Genomic DNA, 9,261 nt, shown 5'->3' on the forward strand with positions numbered 1-9,261 from the left:
TCATATTGTGAAAGAAAAATCAGAACAAAAGGGAAAAACCACAAAAAAATAAAAAACAAATTTAAAATAAAAGTGAAAAATAGGATGCTTTGATCCACATTCACATTCCATAGGTCTTTATCTGGGTGTAGATAGCATTTCCCATCACAATTCTTTTAGAATTATCTTTGATCACTGCATTGTTGAGAAGAGCTAACATGACTGATCATCACATAATAATGTGCTTTAAAGTGTACAGTGCTCTCCTGGTTCTGCACACTCCACTCAGCATCAGTTCATATAAGTCTTTTGGGGTTTTTCTGACATCTGCCTACTCAGATTTCAATACAACAATATGCATTCCATTATATTTATCTACCTCAACTTATTCAGCCATTCCCCAATTAAAGGGCATTTCTTCAATTTCCAATTCTTTGGACTACTATGAATATTTGGTACATATGGGTTTTGTTTCCTTTTTTATGATCTTTTTGGAACACAGTTTTAGAGCCCTTAGGGCATAATTCCAAATTGCTCTCCAGAATGGTTGGATCAGTTCACTACTCTACCAATGGTGCATTAGTGTCCCAGTTTTTCCACATTTCCTCCAGTCATTTCCCTTTTCTCATATCAGTCAGTCTGATAGGTGTGAGGTCTTACCTCAGAGTTGTTTAATCTTCATTTCTCTAATAATTAGTGATTGGGAGCATTTTTTTCATATGACCATAGATAGCTTTAATTTCTTCATCTGAAAACTACCTGTTCATATCCTTTGATCATTTATCAATTGGAAAAGACTTGTATCAGATATTATTTAGTTCTATTATACAAAAATTCAGCATTTTGCATTTCAAGTTCTGTGCCAGATTTAGAGGTTACTTGGGTGTATGTGTTGGAGAGGAAAAGGAGGTTCTCTCCCTTTATAAGGGACAGACCAATTTAGAACTGAGATCAGATCTGAAAAACAAATAGCTGCAACTTCAGTCCAGTCATATTATTTTCTGAGACTTAAGTGAGAACTGTATGTATGTTAGGGGACATGAGGTGGGGGTGGGAAACATTGGGATGGAGTCAATCTTAAGAAAAGATAGCTATTTGGCAGATACTAACCTCTGTGCTGTTTGCCAACTTGCCAGCACATAGATAATGAAATTACATTACTGAGGCACAGGTTTCCTTTCTTTAAAGGAAAACATATTTACCTCTCCATCTAGAGATTCATTTTTCTGCTTAGATGTTTGAGGCAAAGATAATCAGAGGTTCATAGATTTAGAACCAGAAGGATCTTTCAAAGTTAACCCCAGAAACTTTATTTTAAAGATACGTAGGGAAGCTCACCCATCACCAGGGATATGTGTATGTAATTTAAAGGATAGAATAGACACCTTTTCTCCTCCATCTTTCTCCAAGGAAAGCTTTTTTATACTCACCAGGAGAAGGAACAAGAAGCTGGGGCAAGAGGTCACTTTGCTTTCCCTAGAGAGGAGGTGCTGGGCTAGAAGCTTATCTGTCTGTTCCCTTAAATATTAACCTGGGGAGTATGATTGGGTTCAATATAACTTCTAATCAGTGTGGTATTGTTGGAAGAAAGGAGGATCCCAAGCTGTATATCCAAAGGGGGTGCACTTCCCACCAAACACCACTCCTATAATGAATACACACATAGCAATTAGCCAAGAAACCCATTTATCCAAGTCACACAGTAAAGAAACAGAAATCAAAGAAAGTATGCTTGTCAGATAATACCAAGTAACGAAGCTCTCCCATTGGGAGTGAATTAACTCAGCTCAACCAAAAGAGAGTCCTAGATTTCACCCAAGGGGAAGATCCCCAAAGTCTCTAGGGTAGCAAGCTGGGGACAGGAACATGATGGAGACATGGTGCAGCTTTTCAGTGTTGCCATCAAACATGCCACAAAGGACTGAATTCTCCAAGTGTAGCTTAACTAGGACTCCCCAGAATACAAGAGGTTATGTCCTTTTTCACTAGATATATGTGTATGACAAGATTCTAAAACCTCAACTCTTTTATGGAAAGCAATATTCAACAAAACAGCTTCAAGAATGGGGCAGCTAGGTGGCGCAGTGGATAAAGCACCGGCCCTGGAGTCAGGAGTACCTGGGTTCAAATCCGACCTCAGATACTTAATAATTACCTAGCCTTGTGGCCTTGGGCAAGCCACTTAACCCCATTTGCCTTGCAAAAAACAAAAGAATGGAGCAGGAGCACTGACTTATTACCAGGTTTCTGGGGTTGGGTCAGGGTGATATGATTGATCTTTTCATTGGTCAGAAGGCATGTCAAATGGAATAGGTTAGACTTCCTGGTGGCCTCAGAGGAGTTGACCTGGCAGGGACAGCAGAAGTCATTACAGAGCAAATGTGGCCTTGATGTAAGGAAAAGATTCCCATCTATTAGAACTGTCACAATAGAGGTCAACCGCTTTAGGATGGACCCTAAAACAAGGGTCCATGCATGTTGAAGAGAGCAGATGAGATGGCTAATAAAGGCCTGTTGGTCTAAGATTTTGTGAAAAAAAAATGGCAGAGTGGCAGATGGAATGCCTTCCTCCAACATGCTCTCACAATTCCTGAATTAACTGCTTGGAAAGCTGCATTTCATCAAACCAACCTACTGGAGGGTACAAGTGTTCCATCTGCTGCCTACTTGTTATGAAGGTTCTCCTTGTCCCCAGTAGCTATATGGTCTGAATTTTGGAGGGTGTACATGCAGCTCAGGGAACTCACTATTTCAGATTATCTGCGGGGAGCATATAATTCATTTAGCAGTCTATTTACTGAAGGCAAAAATCTTACCCTATGGGAAAGATGAATTGAAGAAATTACCTTTAATTGGATTTCTGCAATAGATAGATGGATAATGGAATGGCTGGATGGATGCATGGATGCATGGATGGATGGGTGGATGGGTGGATGGATGAGTGGGTGGATGAATAGATACTTAGCCCTTTCTAAGGGTTTAGAATGTGCCAGGCCATATAGACTAAGTGCTAGGGACACTTATAATCCAAGCAAAACAGTTCCTGTCATCTATTCGTTTCTATACTAATAAGGGAAGACAATATGCTGGGATCTGCCAATTGTGGGGGGGGGGAGCAGCTTAGCGGATGCCAAGGAGATGGGAAGTCAGAATGGTGAGTCAAGTATAGTCAACTTAAAGTTGGAAATGCAAGTCCTCAGGCTTGTTGAGAATGTGGAAAAGTCAGTGTTTGATGGACATCTGAAATGGGCCGACTACTTCTCCCACTCCAGGTTGTTGGTATCTTACTGCTCCAGTTCCTAGGGCTTCCTTCGGCAAGCCGCAGTGAAGGCAGCACTGCTGAGGTCACTCCTGGTCAGGGTTAGGGACTCCCCAGTTAGGAGGGGAGCCCGGGGAAGAAGGCTGAGTTCAAATCTGACCTCAGCCACTAGTTGTGTGACCTTGGCTAAGTCACCTAATCCTGTACACCTCAATTGCCTGATCCTTATCTGTAAAAATGCGCTGGAAACGGACACCACTCGGGCATCTTTGCCCAGAAGACCCCAAATGGGGTCACAAAGAGTCAGGCGTGACTGAAACGACCCAACAAAGGTCACCAGACGAGCATTCTACCAAAGTAGCTACCAACACGCCAGTCTGTCCTCTTTTCTCGCCGCCCCCTAACGGTTTTGTTTACTCGCTGTTGTTTTCCTCTTGCCCTCTGATACTGATAGTGACAAAGATGTTCAAATTGAACATGTGACGGGAGAACGCTGGAACCTTTAAGTGGACCAGCAGCAGGTACCGCCCGCTGCCAGTCTTTTCTGCGCGGCTACTGTGGTGCCATGGGGCGACCGGGTAGGCCTGGCGGCGAGGAGACATGAGTTCAAGTCCCACCTCGGACACTACTAGCTGTGCCGCCTGATGGCGCAGCCGCGGGGGCGTGTACTAGAGGGTTCAGCGGTTGGAATCTTGGCCTTGGACTCCGGGGGACCCGAGGTCCGGGGCAGCCTCAGAGCCTGGGGGGGCGCCTTGCGAGCAGGCAGCAGCAAGGCACCCCGCGGCCGGCGTGGGCCCCGGGCACAAGCGCCCCGCGCTGCAAGGGGTCTGGGGCTCATTTGCATAGTTTTGTATCCATTTCAGCTGCGCGTGATGTGGCCGCCACTGCCCCGCCTCCGGGGCCCTGTCTTACCCCTCACATGCCCCTGCCCTCTGCCGCCTCAGCCGTGCCCCATGGCCGTGCCCGCCGTGCCCCATGGCCGTGCCCGCTGCGTGCGCCGTGCCCGCGGCCGTGCCCGCTGTGTGCGCCGTGCCCCATGGCCGTGCCCGCTGTGTGCGCCGTGCCCGCGGCCTCCGCCCGGTCCTGCAGCCTCTGACAGTGCAGAAGGGCCGCCTCCGGGGCCACTGAGGCTCTTTCCTTTTTTTAGGTTTTAAGTGACTTGGCCAGGGCCACACAGCCGGTCATTGTGTGCCCGAGGTCGGACTTGAACTCGGGTGCCCCGGGCTCCAGGGCGGTGCTCCAGCCCCACAGGCCACAAGCCCGCCCCTGCGTGCCCTGCCCCCGCCCCTTTGCCAGGGCTCCTGCCCCCAAGCGCCCCCCAGCTCCATCCCGGGGCCGGGAAAAGCGAGGGGGGCCGCCGGGGCGGGCGGACCGAGGCCCAGAGCCCGCGGAGTCCCGGGCCGACGGGAATAAGAAGAGCCCGTCCCGCGGGCGGAGGCACCGCTGGGATTCGAACCCAGGATCTCCTGTTTACTAGACAGGCGCTTTAACCAGCTAAGCCACGGCGCCGCGCTGCTGGAGGGAGCCGCCGCGCGCTGAGGAAGGGAAGCCCGGGCCGGGCCGGGGCGAGGCTGGGCCGGGCCGGGCCGAGGCGAGGCCGGGGCGAGGCCGGGCTGGGCCGGGGCCGGGGCGAGGCCGGGCCGGGGCGAGGCCGGGCCGGGGCCCAGTCCCGGAGGAACCCACCGGCTCAGGGCAGTGCTAGCCCGGGCCGGGCCGCAGCGCCGCGTTGCCGTGGTGGGGGGCGGCCGGGGCGGAGCGCGGCCCCCGCGGCCCCGGAGGAGCCTGGCGTCTCGCCCCGGCCCGGGGCCCCGGCGCTCGGCCCGGGCCAGGCTCGGGAGCCGATGAGGCCGTCCCAAGGGAAGCCGCGGCTCGGGGCCCCGACAGGCCCCCCTGCAGCCCCCCCGACAGGCCCCCCTGCAGCCCCCCCGACAGGCCCCCCGGCAGCCCCCCCCGGCAGCCCCCCGCGCCCCACCTGTCATTATAAGCCGCTTCAGCTCCTTTTGTTCCAGGCCCGGGCAAGGCCAGAGCAAAAGCCACGGGGGGCGCGGGGTCGCCCGAAAGGAAGCCCCCCGTTTGTAGCCGTGGGGGCCAAGGCGGAGACTGCAGAAAGCGGGCGGGGAGGGCCTCGGCCTGCGGCTGCCAGTCCCGGGTTCGAGGCCGCCCGCCCTCTCGTGCATTCCCTGCCCGCCGCCCTGCGGGGCCTACCCTTGGCCACCGATGCCCATCGATCGTCTGCCCTGGCCCGCCCTGGCCGCGGGGCGCTGCAGGCCTCCAGCCGGGGCTGCTCCTGAGACCCCAAGGAGGCAGGCCTCCCCCCGCAAGGCGAGGCTGAACCGGGCACTGAATGAAAGAGGGAGAGTTCGGGAGCCCGGCGAGCCTAGAGAGGCCAGATGAGCCGTTTCCTCTCTTTTTCAAAAAAAAAAAATACGATTTGTTTTACAATTATACACAATTGTTTTTACAATTATACACAATTGTTTTTCCCTATCATTTTAGGTAAGGGTTGGAATTTTACTACCCCCCCCCCAGTCTGATAATCTCTGCATTGTTCCCTCGCTACATTGATCCAAACTGAATGTACTGAGAGAAAAATCACATGCTTAAGGAAAAAATAGAATAGGAGAGACTGCATGAGGCAGCTAGGCGGGCACTAGCCCTGGAGTCAGGAGGACTTGGGTTCAAATGGGGCCTCAGATACTTAATAAGTGCCTAGCTGTGTGACCTTGGGCAAGCCACTTAATCCCATTGCCGTAAATAATAAAAAAAAAAGAAAAGAGCAAAATTAGGTAGCCCATAAAACACTTTTCAAAAAAAAAATGAAGGTAATAACTTCGATCTTTGTTTAAACTCCACAATTCTTTCTCTGGATACAGATGGCACTCTCCATCACAGACATCTCCAGACTGTGCCTGATTGTTGCACTGACAGAATGAGCAAGTCCATCCAGGCTGATCATCGCCCCATGTTGCTGTTAGGGTGTACAGTGTTTTTCTGGGTCTGCTCATCTCACTCAGCATCAGTTCATGCAAATCCTTCCAGGCTTCCCTGAATTCCCGTCCCTCCTGGTTTCTAATAGAACAATAGTGTTCCATGACATACATATACTGGTGTGTTCAACCATTCCCCAGTTGAAGGACATCCACTTAATTTCCAATTCTTTGCCACCACAAACAGGGCTGCTGTGAATATTGTTGTACAAGTGATGTTTTTACCCTTTTTCCATGATCTCTTCAGAGTATAGACTCAGCAGTGGTATTGCTGGATCAAAAGGGATGCACATTTTTATTGCCCTTTGGGTGTAATTCCAGATTGATCTCTAGAAAGGCTGGATTGAGTTCACAGCTCCACCAACATTGTGTCCCAGATTTCCCACATCCCTTCCACCATTGATCATTGTCCTTTCTGGTCATATTAGCCAATCTGAGAGGTGTGAGATGATACCTCAGAGATGCTTTAATTTACATTTCTCTAATCAGAGCAATTTTTCATATGACTATGGATTTCCCATCTGTAAATTGCCTTTGCATGTCCTTTGACCATTTGTCAATTGGGGAATGGCTTTTTTTTTTTTATAAATTCGACTCAGTTCTCTATATATTTTGGAAATGAGTCCTTTGTCAGGAAAAACTTGTAAAAATTGTTTCCCAATTTACTACATTTCTTTTGATCTTACAGTGATTTTATTTGTGCAAAACCTTTTTAATTTAATGTAATCAAAATTATCTAGTTTGTTTTTGATGATGTTCTCTATCTCTTCTTTGGTCATAAACTGCTTCCCTTTCCATAGATCTGGCATTTCCTTTCTATCAGAGAGGAAAAAAATATCTCACTCTGGATTTCATTCAGGGTTACTCTCCTGCACTTGCTCAGTCTAAACATTTAGAACTTGCTACAGTAGAGACTTCAGGGAGTTCCTCTCTCTCTCTGACTCTGTCTCTGACTCTGCTATCTGTCTTGTCTGTCTGTCTGTCTGTCCCTATCTCTGTCTCTCTCTGTTTCTCTGTCTCTGTCTTTCTCTATGTCTCTTTGTCTCTCAGTCTTTATCTCTGCCTGTCTCTGTCTCTCTCTGTCTCTCTCTGTCTCTCTCTCTCTCTCTCTCTCTCTCTCTCTCTCTCTCTCTCTCGCTCTCTCTCTCGCTCTCGCTCTCACTCTCTCCTCAATCCCAATGGGAGAGCTCTCTTGCTCTCTTGCTCTCTTGCTCTGTGTTTGGTACCATATTCTCCTATATATACTTTCTCTGGTTTCTATTTCGCTACGGTTTGGACAGGAAGGTTTCTTTGCTATTTCCCTATGTATTTTCATTGCGGAACTAGTATTTGGTGGGAAAAGGGCCATGGATACAGACCTTGAATGTAGGTTCCCTCCCCCCCACCCCGCACGTAGCTCAGTACCTAACAGAACAGAAACCTAAAATATTCATTAATTGATTCCTCCCCATAATGAGAATCTGATCACATCTCCTAGATGAGTAATCCTGAAGGGAGCAGACAAATAGAATTCTACTCCAGAAGCCCATCTCTTTGAGGAGAACAAAGCTTTCTCTCCTTGGCAGGAATTAAAGCTTCCCTAAGAGAAGGGTGGGAAAAGCTGAGACTAGAGACGTTTACTCTGCCTCCCTTCCAGCCATGCATAGACTTCTCCAAATTTTGGGGGGTGGGGGAGTAGGGGAGCCAGCCTCTGGTCACACATGGTCTTTTACAATAACTCAAATGACCTGCCTTAGAATAACTAAATGTTACCATACCATGTAAAGAATTTCCTACGTTAGATTTGCTCATTTATAGGAAATAGTAATAAAAAGCATCCATTGTGGCCCATCATGTCTTACCACCTACATATATGTATGTTGTATCATAAATGGGCAGCTGTCTACCTTGTCTAACTCTGGTATTGTGAATAACACTGAATAAATAAATATATACATACATACATATATATATATATATATATATATATATATAATGAATCCTGAATAGAATTTAAAAATTCTTGTTCCTATAATACTTTATATCAAGTTAATAAGCATTTATTAAGTTCCTGCTTTTTAGTCAATTTAATGCAATGTGTGGAGGATTCAAAGAAAGGCAAATAGAAGCCTTGCCTTCAAGAAGTTTCTATTCTAATGGAGGAGGCAAGATACCAATAACTATGCACGAGAAATGGGAGAGAATCTCAGAGGGAAAGTACTAGCATTGAGGGTGAAATGGGAAAGACTTCTTGGATGAGTTTTGGGTTTTTGGGTTTTTTTTTGGCTAGGCAATGGGGTTAAGTGGCTCGCCCAAGGCCACGCAGCTAGGTCATTATTAAGTGTCTGAAGTCACATTTGAACTCAGGTCCTTCCTGACTCCAGGGTCACTGCTCTATCCACTGCGCCACCTAGCAGCCCCAGGAAAGACTTCTTGGAGAAAACAGGATTTTATCTAGGATTTGAAGGAAGCCAGGAGACAGGAGGAGGGAGAGAATTCCAGGCATGTGAATTCCAGCCAGTGAAAATGTAGAGTTGGACAGTGGAGTGTCTAGGAGGAGAGAGTCACTAGATGGTGAGTACATTGCCAGGAGTAAGGTGTAAGAAGACTTGAAAGGTAGAGAGGGCTATAAAAATTATAAAACTCCTTTAAGGCCAAACAAAGGATTTTTTATTTGATCATGGAGGTGATAAGGAGCCCCTGGAGTTGATTGACTAAAGTGGGGAGAGATCAGAACTATTTAGCAAGATCTGTTTGACAGTTGAATAGAGTAGTTGCATGGAAGTGGAGAGAGACTTGGGGCAGAGAGACTGACAGGTAAACTTTTGCAAATGGGTGTGAGGAGACAAGGGTTGTGGAGGAGACCAGAGCTGCAGCAATATCAGAGGGGAGAGAGGAGCTTACACAAGACATATTGCAAAAGCAGAAATACAGAGCTTGACAGACAATCAGTTGGAGATAGAAAGTGAGAGAGAATTGAGAATGGAGTATAGCACCCAGTTGTGACTCTGGAAGGATGACAGGATGGGAGTCCTCATCTGTAACAGGAAAGTTGAA

The 9,261-nt window shown here is 47.9% G+C and overlaps 1 non-coding gene across 1 annotated transcript; it reads right to left on the bottom strand.

The window, feature by feature from the left end:
• Window positions 1-4,673: 4,673 nt before the first annotated feature.
• Window positions 4,674-4,747, bottom strand: TRNAT-AGU (transfer RNA threonine (anticodon AGU)). Its single transcript has one exon. It is a non-coding gene; the product is annotated as a tRNA-Thr (tRNA).
• Window positions 4,748-9,261: the final 4,514 nt, after the last annotated feature.

The sequence above is a fragment of the Macrotis lagotis genome, chromosome 7 (assembly GCF_037893015.1).
Source record: "Macrotis lagotis isolate mMagLag1 chromosome 7, bilby.v1.9.chrom.fasta, whole genome shotgun sequence".
Classification (NCBI taxonomy): domain Eukaryota; kingdom Metazoa; phylum Chordata; class Mammalia; order Peramelemorphia; family Peramelidae; genus Macrotis; species Macrotis lagotis.